The sequence below is a fragment of the Daphnia pulicaria genome, chromosome 6, assembly GCF_021234035.1.
Source record: "Daphnia pulicaria isolate SC F1-1A chromosome 6, SC_F0-13Bv2, whole genome shotgun sequence".
Lineage (NCBI taxonomy): Eukaryota > Metazoa > Arthropoda > Branchiopoda > Diplostraca > Daphniidae > Daphnia > Daphnia pulicaria.
The window spans coordinates 6,692,466-6,717,734 of NC_060918.1; the positions used below are offsets into that span (position 1 = coordinate 6,692,466).

The 25,269-nt window shown below is 37.9% G+C and overlaps 62 pseudogenes; all 62 read left to right on the forward strand.

The window, feature by feature from the left end:
- The first annotated feature begins 362 nt into the window (after positions 1 to 362).
- LOC124345607 lies at positions 363 to 481 on the forward strand (annotated as a pseudogene).
- A 284-nt stretch (positions 482 to 765) lies between these two features.
- On the forward strand, positions 766 to 884 carry LOC124345787 (annotated as a pseudogene).
- Positions 885 to 1,168: 284 nt separating this feature from the next.
- On the forward strand, positions 1,169 to 1,287 carry LOC124345317 (annotated as a pseudogene).
- A 284-nt stretch (positions 1,288 to 1,571) lies between these two features.
- LOC124344926 lies at positions 1,572 to 1,690 on the forward strand (annotated as a pseudogene).
- A 284-nt stretch (positions 1,691 to 1,974) lies between these two features.
- On the forward strand, positions 1,975 to 2,093 carry LOC124345927 (annotated as a pseudogene).
- A 284-nt stretch (positions 2,094 to 2,377) lies between these two features.
- LOC124344814 lies at positions 2,378 to 2,496 on the forward strand (annotated as a pseudogene).
- Positions 2,497 to 2,780: 284 nt separating this feature from the next.
- Positions 2,781 to 2,899, forward strand: LOC124345779 (annotated as a pseudogene).
- Positions 2,900 to 3,183: 284 nt separating this feature from the next.
- On the forward strand, positions 3,184 to 3,302 carry LOC124345464 (annotated as a pseudogene).
- Positions 3,303 to 3,586: 284 nt separating this feature from the next.
- LOC124345882 lies at positions 3,587 to 3,705 on the forward strand (annotated as a pseudogene).
- Positions 3,706 to 3,989: 284 nt separating this feature from the next.
- LOC124345249 lies at positions 3,990 to 4,108 on the forward strand (annotated as a pseudogene).
- A 284-nt stretch (positions 4,109 to 4,392) lies between these two features.
- LOC124344671 lies at positions 4,393 to 4,511 on the forward strand (annotated as a pseudogene).
- Positions 4,512 to 4,795: 284 nt separating this feature from the next.
- LOC124344881 lies at positions 4,796 to 4,914 on the forward strand (annotated as a pseudogene).
- A 284-nt stretch (positions 4,915 to 5,198) lies between these two features.
- Positions 5,199 to 5,317, forward strand: LOC124344882 (annotated as a pseudogene).
- Positions 5,318 to 5,601: 284 nt separating this feature from the next.
- LOC124345465 lies at positions 5,602 to 5,720 on the forward strand (annotated as a pseudogene).
- A 284-nt stretch (positions 5,721 to 6,004) lies between these two features.
- On the forward strand, positions 6,005 to 6,123 carry LOC124345040 (annotated as a pseudogene).
- A 284-nt stretch (positions 6,124 to 6,407) lies between these two features.
- On the forward strand, positions 6,408 to 6,526 carry LOC124345155 (annotated as a pseudogene).
- A 284-nt stretch (positions 6,527 to 6,810) lies between these two features.
- On the forward strand, positions 6,811 to 6,929 carry LOC124345270 (annotated as a pseudogene).
- Positions 6,930 to 7,213: 284 nt separating this feature from the next.
- LOC124344883 lies at positions 7,214 to 7,332 on the forward strand (annotated as a pseudogene).
- Positions 7,333 to 7,616: 284 nt separating this feature from the next.
- On the forward strand, positions 7,617 to 7,735 carry LOC124345437 (annotated as a pseudogene).
- A 284-nt stretch (positions 7,736 to 8,019) lies between these two features.
- LOC124345387 lies at positions 8,020 to 8,138 on the forward strand (annotated as a pseudogene).
- Positions 8,139 to 8,422: 284 nt separating this feature from the next.
- Positions 8,423 to 8,541, forward strand: LOC124345503 (annotated as a pseudogene).
- A 284-nt stretch (positions 8,542 to 8,825) lies between these two features.
- LOC124344884 lies at positions 8,826 to 8,944 on the forward strand (annotated as a pseudogene).
- A 284-nt stretch (positions 8,945 to 9,228) lies between these two features.
- On the forward strand, positions 9,229 to 9,347 carry LOC124344886 (annotated as a pseudogene).
- A 284-nt stretch (positions 9,348 to 9,631) lies between these two features.
- Positions 9,632 to 9,750, forward strand: LOC124345621 (annotated as a pseudogene).
- A 284-nt stretch (positions 9,751 to 10,034) lies between these two features.
- Positions 10,035 to 10,153, forward strand: LOC124345438 (annotated as a pseudogene).
- Positions 10,154 to 10,437: 284 nt separating this feature from the next.
- Positions 10,438 to 10,556, forward strand: LOC124345736 (annotated as a pseudogene).
- Positions 10,557 to 10,840: 284 nt separating this feature from the next.
- On the forward strand, positions 10,841 to 10,959 carry LOC124345336 (annotated as a pseudogene).
- Positions 10,960 to 11,243: 284 nt separating this feature from the next.
- On the forward strand, positions 11,244 to 11,362 carry LOC124345715 (annotated as a pseudogene).
- A 284-nt stretch (positions 11,363 to 11,646) lies between these two features.
- Positions 11,647 to 11,765, forward strand: LOC124345716 (annotated as a pseudogene).
- A 284-nt stretch (positions 11,766 to 12,049) lies between these two features.
- On the forward strand, positions 12,050 to 12,168 carry LOC124345250 (annotated as a pseudogene).
- A 284-nt stretch (positions 12,169 to 12,452) lies between these two features.
- Positions 12,453 to 12,571, forward strand: LOC124344887 (annotated as a pseudogene).
- A 284-nt stretch (positions 12,572 to 12,855) lies between these two features.
- LOC124344889 lies at positions 12,856 to 12,974 on the forward strand (annotated as a pseudogene).
- Positions 12,975 to 13,258: 284 nt separating this feature from the next.
- On the forward strand, positions 13,259 to 13,377 carry LOC124345439 (annotated as a pseudogene).
- A 284-nt stretch (positions 13,378 to 13,661) lies between these two features.
- Positions 13,662 to 13,780, forward strand: LOC124345466 (annotated as a pseudogene).
- Positions 13,781 to 14,064: 284 nt separating this feature from the next.
- On the forward strand, positions 14,065 to 14,183 carry LOC124345854 (annotated as a pseudogene).
- A 284-nt stretch (positions 14,184 to 14,467) lies between these two features.
- On the forward strand, positions 14,468 to 14,586 carry LOC124345970 (annotated as a pseudogene).
- Positions 14,587 to 14,867: 281 nt separating this feature from the next.
- On the forward strand, positions 14,868 to 14,986 carry LOC124344890 (annotated as a pseudogene).
- Positions 14,987 to 15,270: 284 nt separating this feature from the next.
- On the forward strand, positions 15,271 to 15,389 carry LOC124346086 (annotated as a pseudogene).
- A 285-nt stretch (positions 15,390 to 15,674) lies between these two features.
- On the forward strand, positions 15,675 to 15,790 carry LOC124345688 (annotated as a pseudogene).
- A 285-nt stretch (positions 15,791 to 16,075) lies between these two features.
- LOC124345926 lies at positions 16,076 to 16,195 on the forward strand (annotated as a pseudogene).
- A 284-nt stretch (positions 16,196 to 16,479) lies between these two features.
- LOC124346204 lies at positions 16,480 to 16,598 on the forward strand (annotated as a pseudogene).
- Positions 16,599 to 16,882: 284 nt separating this feature from the next.
- Positions 16,883 to 16,998, forward strand: LOC124345689 (annotated as a pseudogene).
- A 284-nt stretch (positions 16,999 to 17,282) lies between these two features.
- On the forward strand, positions 17,283 to 17,401 carry LOC124345441 (annotated as a pseudogene).
- Positions 17,402 to 17,685: 284 nt separating this feature from the next.
- LOC124346119 lies at positions 17,686 to 17,804 on the forward strand (annotated as a pseudogene).
- A 284-nt stretch (positions 17,805 to 18,088) lies between these two features.
- Positions 18,089 to 18,207, forward strand: LOC124345717 (annotated as a pseudogene).
- Positions 18,208 to 18,491: 284 nt separating this feature from the next.
- Positions 18,492 to 18,610, forward strand: LOC124345928 (annotated as a pseudogene).
- Positions 18,611 to 18,894: 284 nt separating this feature from the next.
- LOC124344891 lies at positions 18,895 to 19,013 on the forward strand (annotated as a pseudogene).
- A 284-nt stretch (positions 19,014 to 19,297) lies between these two features.
- Positions 19,298 to 19,416, forward strand: LOC124344892 (annotated as a pseudogene).
- Positions 19,417 to 19,699: 283 nt separating this feature from the next.
- LOC124345740 lies at positions 19,700 to 19,818 on the forward strand (annotated as a pseudogene).
- A 284-nt stretch (positions 19,819 to 20,102) lies between these two features.
- Positions 20,103 to 20,221, forward strand: LOC124344893 (annotated as a pseudogene).
- A 284-nt stretch (positions 20,222 to 20,505) lies between these two features.
- LOC124345608 lies at positions 20,506 to 20,624 on the forward strand (annotated as a pseudogene).
- Positions 20,625 to 20,908: 284 nt separating this feature from the next.
- LOC124346317 lies at positions 20,909 to 21,027 on the forward strand (annotated as a pseudogene).
- A 284-nt stretch (positions 21,028 to 21,311) lies between these two features.
- Positions 21,312 to 21,430, forward strand: LOC124345371 (annotated as a pseudogene).
- A 284-nt stretch (positions 21,431 to 21,714) lies between these two features.
- LOC124344816 lies at positions 21,715 to 21,833 on the forward strand (annotated as a pseudogene).
- Positions 21,834 to 22,117: 284 nt separating this feature from the next.
- On the forward strand, positions 22,118 to 22,236 carry LOC124346392 (annotated as a pseudogene).
- Positions 22,237 to 22,520: 284 nt separating this feature from the next.
- On the forward strand, positions 22,521 to 22,639 carry LOC124345442 (annotated as a pseudogene).
- A 284-nt stretch (positions 22,640 to 22,923) lies between these two features.
- LOC124346149 lies at positions 22,924 to 23,042 on the forward strand (annotated as a pseudogene).
- A 284-nt stretch (positions 23,043 to 23,326) lies between these two features.
- LOC124344817 lies at positions 23,327 to 23,445 on the forward strand (annotated as a pseudogene).
- A 284-nt stretch (positions 23,446 to 23,729) lies between these two features.
- Positions 23,730 to 23,848, forward strand: LOC124346403 (annotated as a pseudogene).
- Positions 23,849 to 24,132: 284 nt separating this feature from the next.
- Positions 24,133 to 24,251, forward strand: LOC124345609 (annotated as a pseudogene).
- Positions 24,252 to 24,535: 284 nt separating this feature from the next.
- On the forward strand, positions 24,536 to 24,654 carry LOC124346415 (annotated as a pseudogene).
- Positions 24,655 to 24,938: 284 nt separating this feature from the next.
- Positions 24,939 to 25,057, forward strand: LOC124345372 (annotated as a pseudogene).
- The last annotated feature ends 212 nt before the right edge of the window (positions 25,058 to 25,269 follow it).

The window sequence follows — 25,269 nt, forward strand, 5'->3', positions numbered from 1 at the left end:
CTCCCAGAAGTTAAGTTACGTCGAGTCCCGTTAGTACTTGGAAGGGTGACCGCTTGGGAATACGGGATGTCGTTGGCGATGAATAATTTGTTTTCAATAACAAATTTCTTGAAATTTTTTTTCAATCACGATGGTTACCAGTCCAAATTCGTAGATCAAAAATTTCAATGACACAGGGATAGGTTCAATTCATCTATAGGAATGATTCTGGATGAATTCCATTGAGAGTTTTTCAAAGTTTATCGCGTTTTTTTATTCGCGATGATTACCAGTCCGAATTCAATGAACAAACATTTCAATCACTTTGAAGTAATTTTCTATTCATCCATTGGGACTGGGAGGGTAAATTTTCATTTTTGAATGTCAACGGCCATATCACGTAGAACGCACCTGGTCTCGTCAGCTCCCAGAAGTTAAGTTACGTCGAGTCCCGTTAGTACTTGGAAGGGTGACCGCTTGGGAATACGGAAAGTCGTTGGCGATGAATAGTTTGTTTTCAATAACAAATTTCTTGAAATTTTTTTTCAATCACGATGGTTACCAGTCCAAATTCGTAGATCAAAAATTTCAATGACACAGGGATAGGTTCAATTCATCTATAGGAATGATTCTGGATGAATTCCATTGAGAGTTTTTCAAAGTTTATCGCGTTTTTTTATTCGCGATGATTACCAGTCCGAATTCAATGAACAAACATTTCAATAACTTTGAAGTGATTTTCTATTCATCCATTGGGACTGGGAGGGTAAATTTTCATTTTTGAATGTCTACGGCCATATCACGTAGAACGCACCTGGTCTCGTCAGCTCCCAGAAGTTAAGTTACGTCGAGTCCTGTTAGTACTTGGAAGGGTGACCGCTTGGGAATACGGAATGTTGTTGGCGATGAATAGTTTGTTTTCAATAACAAATTTCTTGAAATTTTTTTTCAATCACGATGGTTACCAGTCCAAATTCGTCGATCAAAAATTTCAATGACACAGGGATAGGTTCAATTCATCTATAGGAATGATTCTGGATGAATTCCATTGAGAGTTTTTCAAAGTTTATCGCGTTTTTTTATTCGCGATGATTACCAGTCCGAATTCAATGAACAAACATTTTAATCACTTTGAAGTAATTTTCTATTGATCCATTGGGACTGGGAGGGTAAATTTTCATTTTTGAATGTCAAAGGCCATATCACGTAGAACGCACCTGGTCTCGTCAGCTCCCAGAAGTTAAGTTACGTCGAGTCCCGTTAGTACTTGGAAGGGTGACCGCTTGGGAATACGGGATGTCGTTGGCGATGAATAATTTGTTTTCAATAACAAATTTCTTGATATTTTTTTTCAATCACGATGGTTACCAGTCCAAATTCGTAGATCAAAAATTTCAGTGACACAGGGATAGGTTCAATTCATCTATAGGAATGATTCTGGATGAATTCCATTGAGAGTTTTTCAAAGTTTATCGCGTTTTTTTATTCGCGATGATTACCAGTCCGAATTCAATGAACAAACATTTTAATCACTTTGAAGTAATTTTCTATTGATCCATTGGGACTGGGAGGGTAAATTTTCATTTTTGAATGTCAACGGCCATATCACGTAGAACGCACCTGGTCTCGTCAGCTCCCAGAAGTTAAGTTACGTCGAGTCCCGTTAGTACTTGGAAGGGTGACCGCTTGGGAATACGGGATGTCGTTGGCGATGAATAATTTGTTTTCAATAACAAATTTCTTGATATTTTTTTTCAATCACGATGGTTACCAGTCCAAATTCGTAGATCAAAAATTTCAGTGACACAGGGATAGGTTCAATTCATCTATAGGAATGATTCTGGATGAATTCCATTGAGAGTTTTTCAAAGTTTATCGCGTTTTTTTATTCGCGATGGTTACCAGTCCAAATTCAATGAACAAACATTTCTATCACTTTGAAGTGATTTTCTATTCATCCATTGGGACTGGGAGGGTAAATTTTCATTTTTGAATGTCAACGGCTATATCACGTAGAACGCACCTGGTCTCGTCAGCTCTCAGAAGTTAAGTTACGTCGAGTCCCGTTAGTACTTGGAAGGGTGACCGCTTGGAAATACGGAATGTCGTTGGCGATGAATAGTTTGTTTTCAATAACAAATTTCTTTAAATTTTTTTTCAATCACGATGGTTACCAGTCCAAATTCGTAGATCAAAAATTTCAATGACACAGGGATAGGTTCAATTCATCTATAGGAATGATTCTGGATGAATTCCATTGAGAGTTTTTCAAAGTTTATCGCGTTTTTTTATTCGCGATGATTACCAGTCCGAATTCAATGAACAAACATTTCAATCACTTTGAAGTGATTTTCTGTTCATCCATTGGGACTGGGATGGTAAATTTTCATTTTTGAATCTCAACGGCCATATCACGTAGAACGCACCTGGTCTCGTCAGCTCCCAGAAGTTAAGTTACGTCGAGTCCCGTTAGTACTTGGAAGGGTGACCGCTTGGGAATACGGGATGTCGTTGGCGATGAATAGTTTGCTTTCAATAACAAATTTCTTGAAATTTTTTTTCAATCACGATGGTTACCAGTCCAAATTCGTAGATCAAAAATTTCAATGACACAGGGATAGGTTCAATTCATCTATAGGAATGATTCTGGATGAATTCCATTGAGAGTTTTTCAAAGTTTATCGCGTTTTTTTATTCGCGATGATTACCAGTCCGAATTCAATGAACAAACATTTCAATCACTTTGAAGTAATTTTCTATTCATCCATTGGGACTGGGAGGGTAAATTTTCATTTTTGAATGTCAACGGCTATATCACGTAGAACGCACCTGGTCTCGTCAGCTCTCAGAAGTTAAGTTACGTCGAGTCCCGTTAGTACTTGGAAGGGTGACCGCTTGGGAACACGGAATGTCGTTGGCGATGAATAGTTTGTTTTCAATAACAAATTTCTTTAAATTTTTTTTCAATCACGATGGTTACCAGTCCAAATTCGTAGATCAAAAATTTCAGTGACACAGGGATAGGTTCAATTCATCTATAGGAATGATTCTGGATGAATTCCATTGAGAGTTTTTCAAAGTTTATCGCGTTTTTTTATTCGCGATGGTTACCACTCCGAATTCAATGAACAAACATTTCAATCACTTTGAAGTGATTTTCTATTCATCCATTGGGACTGGGAGGGTAAATTTTCATTTTTGAATGTCAACGGCCATATCACGTAGAACGCACCTGGTCTCGTCAGCTCCCAGAAGTTAAGTTATGTCGAGTCCCGTTAGTACTTGGAAGGGTGACCGCTTGGGAATACGGAATGTCGTTGGCGATGAATAGTTTGTTTTCAATAACAAATTTCTTGAAATTTTTTTTCAATCACGATGGTTACCAGTCCAAATTCGTAGATCAAAAATTTCAATGACACAGGGATAGGTTCAATTCATCTATAGGAATGATTCTGGATGAATTCCATTGAGAGTTTTTCAAAGTTTATCGCGTTTTTTTATTCGCGATGATTACCAGTCCGAATTCAATGAACAAACATTTCAATCACTTTGAAGTAATTTTCTATTCATCCATTGGGACTGGGAGGGTAAATTTTCAATTTTGAATGTCAACGGCCATATCACGTAGAACGCACCTGGTCTCGTCAGCTCCCAGAAGTTAAGTTATGTCGAGTCCCGTTAGTTCTTGGAAGGGTGACCGCTTGGGAATACGGAATGTCGTTGGCGATGAATAGTTTGTTTTCAATAACAAATTTCTTGAAATTTTTTTTCAATCACGATGGTTACCAGTCCAAATTCGTAGATCAAAAATTTCAATGACACAGGGATAGGTTCAATTCATCTATAGGAATGATTCTGGATGAATTCCATTGAGAGTTTTTCAAAGTTTATCGCGTTTTTTTATTCGCGATGATTACCAGTCCGAATTCAATGAACAAACATTTCAATCACTTTGAAGTAATTTTCTATTCATCCATTGGGACTGGGAGGGTAAATTTTCATTTTTGAATGTCAACGGCCATATCACGTAGAACGCACCTGGTCTCGTCAGCTCCCAGAACTTAAGTTACGTCGAGTCCCGTTAGTACTGGGAAGGGTGACCGCTTGGGAATACGGGATGTCGTTGGCGATGAATAGTTTGTTTTCAATAACAAATTTCTTGAAATTTTTTTTCAATCACGATGGTTACCAGTCCAAATTCGTAGATCAAAAATTTCAATGACACAGGGATAGGTTCAATTCATCTATAGGAATGATTCTGGATGAATTCCATTGAGAGTTTTTCAAAGTTTATCGCGTTTTTTTATTCGTGATGATTACCAGTCCGAATTCAATGAACAAACATTTCAATCACTTTGAAGTAATTTTCTATTCATCCATTGGGACTGGGAGGGTAAATTTTCATTTTTGAACGTCAACGGCCATTTCACGTAAAACGCACCTGGTCTCGTCAGCTCCCAGAAGTTAAGTTACGTCGAGTCCCGTTAGTACTTGGAAGGGTGACCGCTTGGGAATACGGGATGTCGTTGGCGATGAATAGTTTGTTTTCAATAACAAATTTCTTGAAATTTTTTTTCAATCACGATGGTTACCAGTCCAAATTCGTAGATCAAAAATTTCAATGACACAGGGATAGGTTCAATTCATCTATAGGAATGATTCTGGATGAATTCCATTGAGAGTTTTTCAAAGTTTATCGCGTTTTTTTATTCGCGATGGTTACCAGTCCAAATTCAATGAACAAACATTTCTATCACTTTGAAGTGATTTTCTATTCATCCATTGGGACTGGGAGGGTAAATTTTCATTTTTGAATGTCAACGGCCATATCACGTAGAACGCACCTGGTCTCGTCAGCTCCCAGAAGTTAAGTTACGTCGAGTCCCGTTAGTACTTGGAAGGGTGACCGCTTGGGAATACGGAATGTCGTTGGCGATGAATAGTTTGTTTTCAATAACAAATTTCTTGAAATTTTTTTTCAATCACGATGGTTACCAGTCCAAATTCGTCGATCAAAAATTTCAATGACACAGGGATAGGTTCAATTCATCTATAGGAATGATTCTGGATGAATTCCATTGAGAGTTTTTCAAAGTTTATCGCGTTTTTTTATTCGCGATGGTTACCAGTCCAAATTCAATGAACAAACATTTCTATCACTTTGAAGTGATTTTCTATTCATCCATTGGGACTGGGAGGGTAAATTTTCATTTTTGAATGTCAACGGCCATATCACGTAGAACGCACCTGGTCTCGTCAGCTCCCAGAAGTTAAGTTACGTCGAGTCCCGTTAGTACTTGGAAGGGTGACCGCTTGGGAATACGGAATGTCGTTGGCGATGAATAGTTTGTTTTCAATAACAAATTTCTTGAAATTTTTTTTCAATCACGATGGTTACCAGTCCAAATTCGTCGATCAAAAATTTCAATGACACAGGGATAGGTTCAATTCATCTATAGGAATGATTCTGGATGAATTCCATTGAGAGTTTTTCAAAGTTTATCGCGTTTTTTTATTCGCGATGGTTACCAGTCCAAATTCCATGAACAAACATTTCTATCACTTTGAAGTGATTTTCTATTCATCCATTGGGACTGGGAGGGTAAATTTTCATTTTTGAATGTCAACGGCCATATCACGTAGAACGCACCTGGTCTCGTCAGCTCCCAGAAGTTAAGTTATGTCGAGTCCCGTTAGTACTTGGAAGGGTGACCGCTTGGGAATACGGAATGTCGTTGGCGATTAATAGTTTGTTTTCAATAACAAATTTCTTGAAATTTTTTTTCAATCACGATGGTTACCAGTCCAAATTCGTAGATCAAAAATTTCAATGACACAGGGATAGGTTCAATTCATCTATAGGAATGATTCTGGATGAATTCCATTGAGAGTTTTTCAAAGTTTATCGCGTTTTTTTATTCGCGATGATTACCAGTCCGAATTCAATGAACAAACATTTCAATCACTTTGAAGTAATTTTCTATTCATCCATTGGGACTGGGAGGGTAAATTTTCATTTTTGAATGTCAACGGCCATATCACGTAGAACGCACCTGGTCTCGTCAGCTCCCAGAAGTTAAGTTACGTCGAGTCCCGTTAGTACTTGGAAGGGTGACCGCTTGGGAATACGGGATGTCGTTGGCGATGAATAGTTTGTTTTCAATAACAAATTTCTTGAAATTTTTTTTCAATCACGATGGTTACCAGTCCAAATTCGTAGATCAAAAATTTCAATGACACAGGGATAGGTTCAATTCATCTATAGGAATGATTCTGGATGAATTCCATTGAGAGTTTTTCAAAGTTTATCGCGTTTTTTTATTCGTGATGATTACCAGTCCGAATTCAATGAACAAACATTTCAATCACTTTGAAGTAATTTTCTATTCATCCATTGGGACTGGGAGGGTAAATTTTCATTTTTGAATGTCAACGGCCATATCACGTAGAACGCACCTGGTCTCGTCAGCTCCCAGAAGTTAAGTTACGTCGAGTCCCGTTAGTACTTGGAAGGGTGACCGCTTGGGAATACGGGATGTCGTTGGCGATGAATAGTTTGTTTTCAATAACAAATTTCTTGAAATTTTTTTTCAATCACGATGGTTACCAGTCCAAATTCGTAGATCAAAAATTTCAATGACACAGGGATAGGTTCAATTCATCTATAGGAATGATTCTGGATGAATTCCATTGAGAGTTTTTCAAATTTTATCGCGTTTTTTTATTCGCGATGATTACCAGTCCGAATTCAATGAACAAACATTTCAATCACTTTGAAGTAATTTTCTATTCATCCATTGGGACTGGGAGGGTAAATTTTCATTTTTGAATGTCAACGGCCATATCACGTAGAACGCACCTGGTCTCGTCAGCTCCCAGAAGTTAAGTTACGTCGAGTCCCGTTAGTACTTGGAAGGGTGACCGCTTGGGAATACGGGATGTCGTTGGCGATGAATAGTTTGTTTTCAATAACAAATTTCTTGAAATTTTTTTTCAATCACGATGGTTACCAGTCCAAATTCGTAGATCAAAAATTTCAATGACACAGGGATAGGTTCAATTCATCTATAGGAATGATTCTGGATGAATTCCATTGAGAGTTTTTCAAATTTTATCGCGTTTTTTTATTCGCGATGGTTACCAGTCCAAATTCAATGAACAAACATTTCTATCACTTTGAAGTGATTTTCTATTCATCCATTGGGACTGGGAGGGTAAATTTTCATTTTTGAATGTCAACGGCCATATCACGTAGAACGCACCTGGTCTCGTCAGCTCCCAGAAGTTAAGTTACGTCGAGTCCCGTTAGTACTTGGAAGGGTGACCGCTTGGGAATACGGAATGTCGTTGGCGATGAATAGTTTGTTTTCAATAACAAATTTCTTGAAATTTTTTTTCAATCACGATGGTTACCAGTCCAAATTCGTCGATCAAAAATTTCAATGACACAGGGATAGGTTCAATTCATCTATAGGAATGATTCTGGATGAATTCCATTGAGAGTTTTTCAAAGTTTATCGCGTTTTTTTATTCGCGATGGTTACCAGTCCAAATTCAATGAACAAACATTTCTATCACTTTGAAGTGATTTTCTATTCATCCATTGGGACTGGGAGGGTAAATTTTCATTTTTGAATGTCAACGGCTATATCACGTAGAACGCACCTGGTCTCGTCAGCTCCCAGAAGTTAAGTTACGTCGAGTCCCGTTAGTACTTGGAAGGGTGACCGCTTGGGAATACGGAATGTCGTTGGCGATGAATAGTTTGTTTTCAATAACAAATTTCTTTAATTTTTTTTTCAATCACGATGGTTACCAGTCCAAATTCGTAGATCAAAAATTTCAGTGACACAGGGATAGGTTCAATTCATCTATAGGAATGATTCTGGATGAATTCCATTGAGAGTTTTTCAAAGTTTATCGCGTTTTTTTATTCGCGATGATTACCAGTCCGAATTCAATGAACAAACATTTCAATCACTTTGAAGTAATTTTCTATTCATCCATTGGGACTGGGAGGGTAAATTTTCATTTTTGAATGTCAACGGCCATATCACGTAGAACGCACCTGGTCTCGTCAGCTCCCAGAAGTTAAGTTACGTCGAGTCCCGTTAGTACTTGGAAGGGTGACCGCTTGGGAATACGGGATGTCGTTGGCGATGAATAGTTTGTTTTCAATAACAAATTTCTTGAAATTTTTTTTCAATCACGATGGTTACCAGTCCAAATTCGTAGATCAAAAATTTCAATGACACAGGGATAGGTTCAATTCATCTATAGGAATGATTCTGGATGAATTCCATTGAGAGTTTTTCAAAGTTTATCGCGTTTTTTTATTCGTGATGATTACCAGTCCGAATTCAATGAACAAACATTTCAATCACTTTGAAGTAATTTTCTATTCATCCATTGGGACTGGGAGGGTAAATTTTCATTTTTGAATGTCAACGGCCATATCACGTAGAACGCACCTGGTCTCGTCAGCTCCCAGAAGTTAAGTTACGTCGAGTCCCGTTAGTACTTGGAAGGGTGACCGCTTGGGAATACGGGATGTCGTTGGCGATGAATAGTTTGTTTTCAATAACAAATTTCTTGAAATTTTTTTTCAATCACGATGGTTACCAGTCCAAATTCGTAGATCAAAAATTTCAATGACACAGGGATAGGTTCAATTCATCTATAGGAATGATTCTGGATGAATTCCATTGAGAGTTTTTCAAATTTTATCGCGTTTTTTTATTCGCGATGGTTACCAGTCCAAATTCAATGAACAAACATTTCTATCACTTTGAAGTGATTTTCTATTCATCCATTGGGACTGGGAGGGTAAATTTTCATTGTTGAATGTCAACGGCCATATCACGTAGAACGCACCTGGTCTCGTCAGCTCCCAGAAGTTAAGTTACGTCGAGTCCCGTTAGTACTTGGAAGGGTGACCGCTTGGGAATACGGAATGTCGTTGGCGATGAATAGTTTGTTTTCAATAACAAATTTCTTGAAATTTTTTTTCAATCACGATGGTTACCAGTCCAAATTCGTAGATCAAAAATTTCAATGACACAGGGATAGGTTCAATTCATCTATAGGAATGATTCTGGATGAATTCCATTGAGAGTTTTTCAAATTTTATCGCGTTTTTTTATTCGCGATGGTTACCAGTCCAAATTCAATGAACAAACATTTCTATCACTTTGAAGTGATTTTCTATTCATCCATTGGGACTGGGAGGGTAAATTTTCATTTTTGAATGTCAACGGCCATATCACGTAGAACGCACCTGGTCTCGTCAGCTCCCAGAAGTTAAGTTACGTCGAGTCCCGTTAGTACTTGGAAGGGTGACCGCTTGGGAATACGGAATGTCGTTGGCGATGAATAGTTTGTTTTCAATAACAAATTTCTTGAAATTTTTTTTCAATCACGATGGTTACCAGTCCAAATTCGTCGATCAAAAATTTCAATGACACAGGGATAGGTTCAATTCATCTATAGGAATGATTCTGGATGAATTCCATTGAGAGTTTTTCAAAGTTTATCGCGTTTTTTTATTCGTGATGATTACCAGTCCGAATTCAATGAACAAACATTTCAATCACTTTGAAGTAATTTTCTATTCATCCATTGGGACTGTGAGGGTAAATTTTCATTTTTGAATGTCAACGGCCATATCACGTAGAACGCACCTGGTCTCGTCAGCTCCCAGAAGTTAAGTTACGTCGAGTCCCGTTAGTACTTGGAAGGGTGACCGCTTGGGAATACGGGATGTCGTTGGCGATGAATAGTTTGTTTTCAATAACAAATTTCTTTAAATTTTTTTTCAATCACGATGGTTACCAGTCCAAATTCGTAGATCAAAAATTTCAATGACACAGGGATAGGTTCAATTCATCTATAGGAATGATTCTGGATGAATTCCATTGAGAGTTTTTCAAAGTTTATCGCGTTTTTTTATTCGCGATGGTTACCAGTCCGAATTCAATGAACAAACATTTCAATCACTTTGAAGTGATTTTCTATTCATCCATTGGGACTGGGAGGGTAAATTTTCATTTTTGAATGTCAACGGCTATATCACGTAGAACGCACCTGGTCTCGTCAGCTCCCAGAAGTTAAGTTACGTCGAGTCCCGTTAGTACTTGGAAGGGTGACCGCTTGGGAATACGGAATGTCGTTGGCGATGAATAGTTTGTTTTCAATAACAAATTTCTTTAAATTTTTTTTCAATCACGATGGTTACCAGTCCAAATTCGTAGATCAAAAATTTCAATGACACAGGGATAGGTTCAATTCATCTATAGGAATGATTCTGGATGAATTCCATTGAGAGTTTTTCAAAGTTTATCGCGTTTTTTTATTCGCGATGATTACCAGTCCGAATTCAATGAACAAACATTTCAATCACTTTGAAGTAATTTTCTATTCATCCATTGGGACTGGGAGGGTAAATTTTCATTTTTGAATGTCAACGGCCATATCACGTAGAACGCACCTGGTCTCGTCAGCTCCCAGAAGTTAAGTTACGTCGAGTCCCGTTAGTACTTGGAAGGGTGACCGCTTGGGAATACGGGATGTCGTTGGCGATGAATAGTTTGTTTTCAATAACAAATTTCTTTAAATTTTTTTTCAATCACGATGGTTACCAGTCCAAATTCGTAGATCAAAAATTTCAATGACACAGGGATAGGTTCAATTCATCTATAGGAATGATTCTGGATGAATTCCATTGAGAGTTTTTCAAAGTTTATCGCGTTTTTTTATTCGCGATGATTACCAGTCCGAATTCAATGAACAAACATTTCAATCACTTTGAAGTAATTTTCTATTCATCCATTGGGACTGGGAGGGTAAATTTTCATTTTTGAATGTCAACGGCCATATCACGTAGAACGCACCTGGTCTCGTCAGCTCCCAGAAGTTAAGTTACGTCGAGTCCCAATACTACTTGGAAGGGTGACCGCTTGGGAATACGGGATGTCGTTGGCGATGAATAGTTTGTTTTCAATAACAAATTTCTTGAAATTTTTTTTCAATCACGATGGTTACCAGTCCAAATTCGTAGATCAAAAATTTCAATGACACAGGGATAGGTTCAATTCATCTATAGGAATGATTCTGGATGAATTCCATTGAGAGTTTTTCAAAGTTTATCGCGTTTTTTTATTCGCGATGATTACCAGTCCGAATTCAATGAACAAACATTTCAATCACTTTGAAGTGATTTTCTGTTCATCCATTGGGACTGGGATGGTAAATTTTCATTTTTGAATCTCAACGGCCATATCACGTAGAACGCACCTGGTCTCGTCAGCTCCCAGAAGTTAAGTTACGTCGAGTCCCGTTAGTACTTGGAAGGGTGACCGCTTGGGAATACGGAATGTCGTTGGCGATGAATAGTTTGTTTTCAATAACAAATTTCTTGAAATTTTTTTTCAATCACGATGGTTACCAGTCCAAATTCGTAGATCAAAAATTTCAATGACACAGGGATAGGTTCAATTCATCTATAGGAATGATTCTGGATGAATTCCATTGAGAGTTTTTCAAAGTTTATCGCGTTTTTTTATTCGCGATGATTACCAGTCCGAATTCAATGAACAAACATTTCAATCACTTTGAAGTGATTTTCTGTTCATCCATTGGGACTGGGATGGTAAATTTTCATTTTTGAATCTCAACGGCCATATCACGTAGAACGCACCTGGTCTCGTCAGCTCCCAGAAGTTAAGTTACGTCGAGTCCCGTTAGTACTTGGAAGGGTGACCGCTTGGGAATACGGAATGTCGTTGGCGATGAATAGTTTGTTTTCAATAACAAATTTCTTGAAATTTTTTTTCAATCACGATGGTTACCAGTCCAAATTCGTAGATCAAAAATTTCAATGACACAGGGATAGGTTCAATTCATCTATAGGAATGATTCTGGATGAATTCCATTGAGAGTTTTTCAAAGTTTATCGCGTTTTTTTATTCGCGATGATTACCAGTCCGAATTCAATGAACAAACATTTCAATCACTTTGAAGTAATTTTCTATTCATCCATTGGGACTGGGAGGGTAAATTTTCATTTTTGAATGTCAACGGCCATATCACGTAGAACGCACCTGGTCTCGTCAGCTCCCAGAACTTAAGTTACGTCGAGTCCCGTTAGTACTGGGAAGGGTGACCGCTTGGGAATACGGGATGTCGTTGGCGATGAATAGTTTGTTTTCAATAACAAATTTCTTGAAATTTTTTTTCAATCACGATGGTTACCAGTCCAAATTCGTAGATCAAAAATTTCAATGACACAGGGATAGGTTCAATTCATCTATAGGAATGATTCTGGATGAATTCCATTGAGAGTTTTTCAAAGTTTATCGCGTTTTTTTATTCGTGATGATTACCAGTCCGAATTCAATGAACAAACATTTCAATCACTTTGAAGTAATTTTCTATTCATCCATTGGGACTGGGAGGGTAAATTTTCATTTTTGAATGTCAACGGCCATATCACGTAGAACGCACCTGGTCTCGTCAGCTCCCAGAAGTTAAGTTACGTCGAGTCCCGTTAGTACTTGGAAGGGTGACCGCTTGGGAATACGGAATGTCGTTGGCGATGAATAGTTTGTTTTCAATAACAAATTTCTTGAAATTTTTTTTCAATCACGATGGTTACCAGTCCAAATTCGTCGATCAAAAATTTCAATGACACAGGGATAGGTTCAATTCATCTATAGGAATGATTCTGGATGAATTCCATTGAGAGTTTTTCAAAGTTTATCGCGTTTTTTTATTCGCGATGGTTACCAGTCCAAATTCAATGAACAAACATTTCTATCACTTTGAAGTGATTTTCTATTCATCCATTGGGACTGGGAGGGTAAATTTTCATTTTTGAATGTCAACGGCCATATCACGTAGAACGCACCTGGTCTCGTCAGCTCCCAGAAGTTAAGTTACGTCGAGTCCCGTTAGTACTTGGAAGGGTGACCGCTTGGGAATACGGAATGTCGTTGGCGATGAATAGTTTGTTTTCAATAACAAATTTCTTGAAATTTTTTTTCAATCACGATGGTTACCAGTCCAAATTCGTCGATCAAAAATTTCAATGACACAGGGATAGGTTCAATTCATCTATAGGAATGATTCTGGATGAATTCCATTGAGAGTTTTTCAAAGTTTATCGCGTTTTTTTATTCGCGATGGTTACCAGTCCAAATTCAATGAACAAACATTTCTATCACTTTGAAGTGATTTTCTATTCATCCATTGGGACTGGGAGGGTAAATTTTCATTTTTGAATGTCAACGGCTATATCACGTAGAACGCACCTGGTCTCGTCAGCTCCCAGAAGTTAAGTTACGTCGAGTCCCGTTAGTACTTGGAAGGGTGACCGCTTGGGAATACGGAATGTCGTTGGCGATGAATAGTTTGTTTTCAATAACAAATTTCTTTAAATTTTTTTTCAATCACGATGGTTACCAGTCCAAATTCGTAGATCAAAAATTTCAGTGACACAGGGATAGGTTCAATTCATCTATAGGAATGATTCTGGATGAATTCCATTGAGAGTTTTTCAAAGTTTATCGCGTTTTTTTATTCGCGATGGTTACAAGTCCGAATTCAATGAACAAACATTTCAATCACTTTGAAGTGATTTTCTATTCATCCATTGGGACTGGGAGGGTAAATTTTCATTTTTGAATGTCAACGGCCATATCACGTAGAACGCACCTGGTCTCGTCAGCTCCCAGAAGTTAAGTTATGTCGAGTCCCGTTAGTACTTGGAAGGGTGACCGCTTGGGAATACGGAATGTCGTTGGCGATTAATAGTTTGTTTTCAATAACAAATTTCTTGAAATTTTTTTTCAATCACGATGGTTACCAGTCCAAATTCGTAGATCAAAAATTTCAATGACACAGGGATAGGTTCAATTCATCTATAGGAATGATTCTGGATGAATTCCATTGAGAGTTTTTCAAAGTTTATCGCGTTTTTTTATTCGCGATGATTACCAGTCCGAATTCAATGAACAAACATTTCAATCACTTTGAAGTAATTTTCTATTCATCCATTGGGACTGGGAGGGTAAATTTTCATTTTTGAATGTCAACGGCCATATCACGTAGAACGCACCTGGTCTCGTCAGCTCCCAGAAGTTAAGTTACGTCGAGTCCCGTTAGTACTTGGAAGGGTGACCGCTTGGGAATACGGGATGTCGTTGGCGATGAATAGTTTGTTTTCAATAACAAATTTCTTGAAATTTTTTTTCAATCACGATGGTTACCAGTCCAAATTCGTCGATCAAAAATTTCAATGACACAGGGATAGGTTCAATTCATCTATAGGAATGATTCTGGATGAATTCCATTGAGAGTTTTTCAAAGTTTATCGCGTTTTTTTATTCGTGATGATTACCAGTCCGAATTCAATGAACAAACATTTCAATCACTTTGAAGTAATTTTCTATTCATCCATTGGGACTGGGAGGGTAAATTTTCATTTTTGAATGTCAACGGCCATATCACGTAGAACGCACCTGGTCTCGTCAGCTCCCAGAAGTTAAGTTACGTCGAGTCCCGTTAGTACTTGGAAGGGTGACCGCTTGGGAATACGGGATGTCGTTGGCGATGAATAGTTTGTTTTCAATAACAAATTTCTTGAAATTTTTTTTCAATCACGATGGTTACCAGTCCAAATTCGTAGATCAAAAATTTCAATGACACAGGGATAGGTTCAATTCATCTATAGGAATGATTCTGGATGAATTCCATTGAGAGTTTTTCAAATTTTATCGCGTTTTTTTATTCGCGATGGTTACCAGTCCAAATTCAATGAACAAACATTTCTATCACTTTGAAGTTTTCTATTCATCCATTGGGACTGGGAGGGTAAATTTTCATTTTTGAATGTCAACGGCCATATCACGTAGAACGCACCTGGTCTCGTCAGCTCCCAGAAGTTAAGTTACGTCGAGTCCCGTTAGTACTTGGAAGGGTGACCGCTTGGGAATACGGAATGTCGTTGGCGATTAATAGTTTGTTTTCAATAACAAATTTCTTGAAATTTTTTTTCAATCACGATGGTTACCAGTCCAAATTCGTCGATCAAAAATTTCAATGACACAGGGATAGGTTCAATTCATCTATAGGAATGATTCTGGATGAATTCCATTGAGAGTTTTTCAAAGTTTATCGCGTTTTTTTATTCGTGATGATTACCAGTCCGAATTCAATGAACAAACATTTCAATCACTTTGAAGTAATTTTCTATTCATCCATTGGGACTGTGAGGGTAAATTTTCATTTTTGAATGTCAACGGCCATATCACGTAGAACGCACCTGGTCTCGTCAGCTCCCAGAAGTTAAGTTACGTCGAGTCCCGTTAGTACTTGGAAGGGTGACCGCTTGGGAATACGGGATGTCGTTGGCGATGAATAGTTTGTTTTCAATAACAAATTTCTTTAAATTTTTTTTTCAATCACGATGGTTACCAGTCCAAATTCGTAGATCAAAAATTTCAATGACACAGGGATAGGTTCAATTCATCTATAGGAATGATTCTGGATGAATTCCATTGAGAGTTTTTCAAAGTTTATCGCGTTTTTTTATTCGTGATGATTACCAGTCCGAATTCAATGAACAAACATTTCAATCACTTTGAAGTAATTTTCTATTCATCCATTGGGACTGGGAGGGTAAATTTTCATTTTTGAATGTCAACGGCCATATCACGTAGAACGCACCTGGTCTCGTCAGCTCCCAGAAGTTAAGTTACGTCGAGTCCCAGTACTTGGAAGGGTGACCGCTTGGGAATACGGGATGTCGTTGGCGATGAATAGTTTGTTTTCAATAACAAATTTCTTGAAATTTTTTTTTCAATCACGATGGTTACCAGTCCAAATTCGTAGATCAAAAATTTCAATGACACAGGGATAGGTTCAATTCATCTATAGGAATGATTCTGGATGAATTCCATTGAGAGTTTTTCAAAGTTTATCGCGTTTTTTTATTCGCGATGGTTACCAGTCCGAATTCAATGAACAAACATTTCAATCACTTTGAAGTGATTTTCTATTCATCCATTGGGACTGGGAGGGTAAATTTTCATTTTTGAATGTCAACGGCTATATCACGTAGAACGCACCTGGTCTCGTCAGCTCCCAGAAGTTAAGTTACGTCGAGTCCCCGTTAGTACTTGGAAGGGTGACCGCTTGGGAATACGGAATGTCGTTGGCGATGAATAGTTTGTTTTCAATAACAAATTTCTTGAAATTTTTTTTCAATCACGATGGTTACCAGTCCAAATTCGTAGATCAAAAATTTCAATGACACAGGGATAGGTTCAATTCATCTATAGGAATGATTCTGGATGAATTCCATTGAGAGTTTTTCAAAGTTTATCGCGTTTTTTTATTCGCGATGATTACCAGTCCGAATTCAATGAACAAACATTTCAATCACTTTGAAGTAATTTTCTATTCATCCATTGGGACTGGGAGGGTAAATTTTCATTTTTGAATGTCAACGGCCATATCACGTAGAACGCACCTGGTCTCGTCAGCTCCCAGAAGTTAAGTTACGTCGAGTCCCGTTAGTACTTGGAAGGGTGACCGCTTGGGAATACGGGATGTCGTTGGCGATGAATAGTTTGTTTTCAATAACAAATTTCTTTAAATTTTTTTTCAATCACGATGGTTACCAGTCCAAATTCGTAGATCAAAAATTTCAATGACACAGGGATAGGTTCAATTCATCTATAGGAATGATTCTGGATGAATTCCATTGAGAGTTTTTCAAAGTTTATCGCGTTTTTTTATTCGCGATGATTACCAGTCCGAATTCAATGAACAAACATTTCAATCACTTTGAAGTAATTTTCTATTCATCCATTGGGACTGGGAGGGTAAATTTTCATTTTTGAATGTCAACGGCCATATCACGTAGAACGCACCTGGTCTCGTCAGCTCCCAGAAGTTAAGTTACGTCGAGTCCCAGTACTTGGAAGGGTGACCGCTTGGGAATACGGGATGTCGTTGGCGATGAATAGTTTGTTTTCAATAACAAATTTCTTTAAATTTTTTTTCAATCACGATGGTTACCAGTCCAAATTCGTAGATCAAAAATTTCAATGACACAGGGATAGGTTCAATTCATCTATAGGAATGATTCTGGATGAATTCCATTGAGAGTTTTTCAAAGTTTATCGCGTTTTTTTATTCGCGATGGTTACCAGTCCGAATTCAATGAACAAACATTTCAATCACTTTGAAGTGATTTTCTATTCATCCATTGGGACTGGGAGGGTAAATTTTCATTTTTGAATGTCAACGGCTATATCACGTAGAACGCACCTGGTCTCGTCAGCTCCCAGAAGTTAAGTTACGTCGAGTCCCGTTAGTACTTGGAAGGGTGACCGCTTGGGAATACGGAATGTCGTTGGCGATGAATAGTTTGTTTTCAATAACAAATTTCTTGAAATTTTTTTTCAATCACGATGGTTACCAGTCCAAATTCGTAGATCAAAAATTTCAATGACACAGGGATAGGTTCAATTCATCTATAGGAATGATTCTGGATGAATTCCATTGAGAGTTTTTCAAAGTTTATCGCGTTTTTTTATTCGCGATGATTACCAGTCCGAATTCAATGAACAAACATTTCAATCACTTTGAAGTAATTTTCTATTCATCCATTGGGACTGGGAGGGTAAATTTTCATTTTTGAATGTCAACGGCCATATCACGTAGAACGCACCTGGTCTCGTCAGCTCCCAGAAGTTAAGTTACGTCGAGTCCCAATACTACTTGAAGGGTGACCGCTTTGGGAATACGGGATGTCGTTGGCGATGAATAGTTTGTTTTCAATAACAAATTTCTTGAAATTTTTTTTCAATCACGATGGTTACCAGTCCAAATTCGTAGATCAAAAATTTCAATGACACAGGGATAGGTTCAATTCATCTATAGGAATGATTCTGGATGAATTCCATTGAGAGTTTTTCAAAGTTTATCGCGTTTTTTTATTCGCGATGATTACCAGTCCGAATTCAATGAACAAACATTTCAATCACTTTGAAGTGATTTTCTGTTCATCCATTGGGACTGGGATGGTAAATTTTCATTTTTGAATCTCAACGGCCATATCACGTAGAACGCACCTGGTCTCGTCAGCTCCCAGAAGTTAAGTTACGTCGAGTCCCGTTAGTACTTGGAAGGGTGACCGCTTGGGAATACGGAATGTCGTTGGCGATGAAGAGTTTGTTTTCAATAACAAATTTCTTGAAATTTTTTTTCAATCACGATGGTTACCAGTCCAAATTCGTAGATCAAAAATTTCAATGACACAGGGATAGGTTCAATTCATCTATAGGAATGATTCTGGATGAATTCCATTGAGAGTTTTTCAAAGTTTATCGCGTTTTTTTATTCGCGATGATTACCAGTCCGAATTCAATGAACAAACATTTCAATCACTTTGAAGTGATTTTCTGTTCATCCATTGGGACTGGGATGGTAAATTTTCATTTTTGAATCTCAACGGCCATATCACGTAGAACGCACCTGGTCTCGTCAGCTCCCAGAAGTTAAGTTACGTCGAGTCCCGTTAATACTTGGAAGGGTGACCGCTTGGGAATACGGAATGTCGTTGGCGATGAATAGTTTGTTTTCAATAACAAATTTCTTGAAATTTTTTTTCAATCACGATGGTTACCAGTCCAAATTCGTAGATCAAAAATTTCAATGACACAGGGATAGGTTCAATTCATCTATAGGAATGATTCTGGATGAATTCCATTGAGAGTTTTTCAAAGTTTATCGCGTTTTTTTATTCGCGATGGTTACCAGTCCGAATTCAATGAACAATCATTTCAATCACTTTGAAGTGATTTTCTATTCATCCATTGGGACTGGGAGGGTAAATTTTCATTTTTGAATGTCAACGGCCATATCACGTAGAACGCACCTGGTCTCGTCAGCTCCCAGAAGTTAAGTTACGTCGAGTCCCGTTAGTACTTGGAAGGGTGACCGCTTGGGAATACGGAATGTCGTTGGCGATGAATAGTTTGTTTTCAATAACAAATTTCTTGAAATTTTTTTTCAATCACGATGGTTACCAGTCCAAATTCGTAGATCAAAAATTTCAATGACACAGGGATAGGTTCAATTCATCTATAGGAATGATTCTGGATGAATTCCATTGAGAGTTTTTCAAAGTTTATCGCGTTTTTTTATTCGCGATGATTACCAGTCCGAATTCAATGAACAAACATTTCAATCACTTTGAAGTAATTTTCTATTCATCCATTGGGACTGGGATGGTAAATTTTCATTTTTGAATGTCAACGGCCATATCACGTAGAACGCACCTGGTCTCGTCAGCTCCCAGAAGTTAAGTTACGTCGAGTCCCGTTAGTACTTGGAAGGGTGACCGCTTGGGAATACGGAATGTCGTTGGCGATGAATAGTTTGTTTTCAATAACAAATTTCTTGAAATTTTTTTCAATCACGATGGTTACCAGTCCAAATTCGTAGATCAAAAATTTCAATGACACAGGGATAGGTTCAATTCATCTATAGGAATGATTCTGGATGAATTCCATTGAGAGTTTTTCAAAGTTTATCGCGTTTTTTTATTCGCGATGATTACCAGTCCGAATTCAATGAACAAACATTTCAATCACTTTGAAGTAATTTTCTATTCATCCATTGGGACTGGGAGGGTAAATTTTCATTTTTGAATGTCAACGGCCATATCACGTAGAACGCACCTGGTCTCGTCAGCTCCCAGAAGTTAAGTTACGTCGAGTCCCGTTAATACTTGGAAGGGTGACCGCTTGGGAATACGGAATGTCGTTGGCGATGAATAGTTTGTTTTCAATAACAAATTTCTTGAAATTTTTTTTCAATCACGATGGTTACCAGTCCAAATTCGTAGATCAAAAATTTCAATGACACAGGGATAGGTTCAATTCATCTATAGGAATGATTCTGGATGAATTCCATTGAGAGTTTTTCAAAGTTTATCGCGTTTTTTTATTCGCGATGGTTACCAGTCCGAATTCAATGAACAATCATTTCAATCACTTTGAAGTGATTTTCTATTCATCCATTGGGACTGGGAGGGTAAATTTTCATTTTTGAATGTCAACGGCCATATCACGTAGAACGCACCTGGTCTCGTCAGCTCCCAGAAGTTAAGTTACGTCGAGTCCCGTTAGTACTTGGAAGGGTGACCGCTTGGGAATACGGAATGTCGTTGGCGATGAATAGTTTGTTTTCAATAACAAATTTCTTGAAATTTTTTTTCAATCACGATGGTTACCAGTCCAAATTCGTAGATCAAAAATTTCAATGACACAGGGATAGGTTCAATTCATCTATAGGAATGATTCTGGATGAATTCCATTGAGAGTTTTTCAAAGTTTATCGCGTTTTTTTATTCGCGATGGTTACCAGTCCGAATTCAATGAACAAACATTTCAATCACTTTGAAGTGATTTTCTATTCATCCATTGGGACTGGGAGGGTAAATTTTCATTTTTGAATGTCAACGGCCATATCACGTAGAACGCACCTGGTCTCGTCAGCTCCCAGAAGTTAAGTTACGTCGAGTCCCGTTAGTACTTGGAAGGGTGACCGGTTGGGAATACGGAATGTCGTTGGCGATGAATAGTTTGTTTTCAATAACAAATTTCTTGAAATATTTTTTCAATCACGATGGTTACCAGTCCAAATTCGTAGATCAAAAATTTCAATGACACAGGGATAGGTTCAATTCATCTATAGGAATGATTCTGGATGAATTCCATTGAGAGTTTTTCAAAGTTTATCGCGTTTTTTTATTCGCGATGGTTACCAGTCCGAATTCAATGAACAAACATTTCAATCACTTTGAAGTGATTTTCTATTCATCCATTGGGACTGGGAGGGTAAATTTTCATTTTTGAATGTCAACGGCCATATCACGTAGAACGCACCTGGTCTCGTCAGCTCCCAGAAGTTAAGTTACGTCGAGTCCCGTTAGTACTTGGAAGGGTGACCGCTTGGGAATACGGGATGTCGTTGGCGATGAATAGTTTGTTTTCAATAACAAATTTCTTGAAATTTTTTTTCAATCACGATGGTTACCAGTCCAAATTCGTAGATCAAAAATTTCAATGACACAGGGATAGGTTCAATTCATCTATAGGAATGATTCTGGATGAATTCCATTGAGAGTTTTTCAAAGTTTATCGCGTTTTTTTATTCGCGATGATTACCAGTCCGAATTCAATGAACAAACATTTCAATCACTTTGAAGTGATTTTCTGTTCATCCATTGGGACTGGGATGGTAAATTTTCATTTTTGAATCTCAACGGCCATATCACGTAGAACGCACCTGGTCTCGTCAGCTCTCAGAAGTTAAGTTACGTCGAGTCCCGTTAGTACTTGGAAGGGTGACCGCTTGGGAATACGGGATGTCGTTGGCGATGAAGAGTTTGTTTTCAATAACAAATTTCTTTAAATTTTTTTTCAATCACGATGGTTACCAGTCCAAATTCGTAGATCAAAAATTTCAATGACACAGGGATAGGTTCAATTCATCTATAGGAATGATTCTGGATGAATTCCATTGAGAGTTTTTCAAAGTTTATCGCGTTTTTTTATTCGCGATGATTACCAGTCCGAATTCAATGAACAAACATTTCAATCACTTTGAAGTGATTTTCTGTTCATCCATTGGGACTGGGATGGTAAATTTTCATTTTTGAATCTCAACGGCCATATCACGTAGAACGCACCTGGTCTCGTCAGCTCCCAGAAGTTAAGTTACGTCGAGTCCCGTTAGTACTTGGAAGGGTGACCGCTTGGGAATACGGGATGTCGTTGGCGATGAAGAGTTTGTTTTCAATAACAAATTTCTTTAAATTTTTTTTCAATCACGATGGTTACCAGTCCAAATTCGTAGATCAAAAATTTCAATGACACTGGGATAGGTTCAATTCATCTATAGGAATGATTCTGGATGAATTCCATTGAGAGTTTTTCAAAGTTTATCGCGTTTTTTTATTCGCGATGGTTACCAGTCCGAATTCAATGAACAAACATTTCAATCACTTTGAAGTGATTTTCTATTCATCCATTGGGACTGGGAGGGTAAATTTTCATTTTGGAATGTCAACGGCCATATCACGTAGAACGCACCTGGTCTCGTCAGCTCCCAGAAGTTAAGTTACGTCGAGTCCCGTTAGTACTTGGAAGGGTGACCGCTTGGGAATACGGGATGTCGTTGGCGATGAATAGTTTGTTTTCAATAACAAATTTCTTGAAATTTTTTTTCAATCACGATGGTTACCAGTCCAAATTCGTAGATCAAAAATTTCAATGACACAGGGATAGGTTCAATTCATCTATAGGAATGATTCTGGATGAATTCCATTGAGAGTTTTTCAAAGTTTATCGCGTTTTTTTATTCGCGATGATTACCAGTCCTAATTCAATGAACAAACATTTCAATCACTTTGAAGTAATTTTCTATTCATCCATTGGGACTGGGAGGGTAAATTTTCATTTTTGAATGTCAACGGCTATATCACGTAGAACGCACCTGGTCTCGTCAGCTCCCAGAAGTTAAGTTACGTCGAGTCCCGTTAGTACTTGGAAGGGTGACCGCTTGGGAATACGGAATGTCGTTGGCGATGAATAGTTTGTTTTCAATAACAAATTTCTTGAAATTTTTTTTCAATCACGATGGTTACCAGTCCAAATTCGTAGATCAAAAATTTCAATGACACAGGGATAGGTTCAATTCATCTATAGGAATGATTCTGGATGAATTCCATTGAGAGTTTTTCAAAGTTTATCGCGTTTTTTTATTCGCGATGATTACCAGTCCGAATTCAATGAACAAACATTTCAATCACTTTGAAGTAATTTTCTATTCATCCATTGGGACTGGGAGGGTAAATTTTCATTTTTGAATGTCAACGGCCATATCACGTAGAACGCACCTGGTCTCGTCAGCTCCAAGAAGTTAAGTTACGTCGAGTCCCGTTAGCACTTGGAAGGGTGACCGCTTGGGAATACGGAATGTTGTTGGCGATGAATAGTTTGTTTTCAATAACAAATTTCTTGAAATTTTTTTTCAATCACGATGGTTACCAGTCCAAATTCGTAGATCAAAAATTTCAATGACACAGGGATAGGTTCAATTCATCTATAGGAATGATTCTGGATGAATTCCATTGAGAGTTTTTCAAAGTTTATCGCGTTTTTTTATTCGCGATGATTACCAGTCCGAATTCAATGAACAAACATTTCAATCACTTTGAAGTGATTTTCTGTTCATCCATTGGGACTGGGAGGGTAAATTTTCATTTTTGAATCTCAACGGCCATATCACGTAGAACGCACCTGGTCTCGTCAGCTCCCAGAAGTTAAGTTACGTCGAGTCCCGTTAGTACTTGGAAGGGTGACCGCTTGGGAATACGGGATGTCGTTGGCGATGAATAGTTTGCTTTCAATAACAAATTTCTTGAAATTTTTTTTCAATCACGATGGTTACCAGTCCAAATTCGTAGATCAAAAATTTCAATGACACTGGGATAGGTTCAATTCATCTATAGGAATGATTCTGGATGAATTCCATTGAGAGTTTTTCAAAGTTTATCGCGTTTTTTTATTCGCGATGGTTACCAGTCCGAATTCAATGAACAAACATTTCAATCACTTTGAAGTGATTTTCTATTCATCCATTGGGACTGGGAGGGTAAATTTTCATTTTGGAATGTCAACGGCCATATCACGTAGAACGCACCTGGTCTCGTCAGCTCCCAGAAGTTAAGTTACGTCGAGTCCCGTTAGTACTTGGAAGGGTGACCGCTTGGGAATACGGGATGTCGTTGGCGATGAATAGTTTGTTTTCAATAACAAATTTCTTGAAATTTTTTTTCAATCACGATGGTTACCAGTCCAAATTCGTAGATCAAAAATTTCAATGACACAGGGATAGGTTCAATTCATCTATAGGAATGATTCTGGATGAATTCCATTGAGAGTTTTTCAAAGTTTATCGCGTTTTTTTATTCGCGATGGTTACCAGTCCGAATTCAATGAACAAACATTTCAATCACTTTGAAGTGATTTTCTATTCATCCATTGGGACTGGGAGGGTAAATTTTCATTTTTGAATGTCAACGGCCATATCACGTAGAACGCACCTGGTCTCGTCAGCTCCCAGAAGTTAAGTTACGTCGAGTCCCGTTAGTACTTGGAAGGGTGACCGGTTGGGAATACGGAATGTCGTTGGCGATGAATAGTTTGTTTTCAATAACAAATTTCTTGAAATATTTTTTCAATCACGATGGTTACCAGTCCAAATTCGTAGATCAAAAATTTCAATGACACAGGGATAGGTTCAATTCATCTATAGGAATGATTCTGGATGAATTCCATTGAGAGTTTTTCAAAGTTTATCGCGTTTTTTTATTCGCGATGGTTACCAGTCCGAATTCAATGAACAAACATTTCAATCACTTTGAAGTGATTTTCTATTCATCCATTGGGACTGGGAGGGTAAATTTTCATTTTTGAATGTCAACGGCCATATCACGTAGAACGCACCTGGTCTCGTCAGCTCCCAGAAGTTAAGTTACGTCGAGTCCCGTTAGTACTTGGAAGGGTGACCGCTTGGGAATACGGGATGTCGTTGGCGATGAATAGTTTGTTTTCAATAACAAATTTCTTGAAATTTTTTTTCAATCACGATGGTTACCAGTCCAAATTCGTAGATCAAAAATTTCAATGACACAGGGATAGGTTCAATTCATCTATAGGAATGATTCTGGATGAATTCCATTGAGAGTTTTTCAAAGTTTATCGCGTTTTTTTATTCGCGATGATTACCAGTCCGAATTCAATGAACAAACATTTCAATCACTTTGAAGTGATTTTCTGTTCATCCATTGGGACTGGGATGGTAAATTTTCATTTTTGAATCTCAACGGCCATATCACGTAGAACGCACCTGGTCTCGTCAGCTCTCAGAAGTTAAGTTACGTCGAGTCCCGTTAGTACTTGGAAGGGTGACCGCTTGGGAATACGGGATGTCGTTGGCGATGAAGAGTTTGTTTTCAATAACAAATTTCTTTAAATTTTTTTTCAATCACGATGGTTACCAGTCCAAATTCGTAGATCAAAAATTTCAATGACACAGGGATAGGTTCAATTCATCTATAGGAATGATTCTGGATGAATTCCATTGAGAGTTTTTCAAAGTTTATCGCGTTTTTTTATTCGCGATGATTACCAGTCCGAATTCAATGAACAA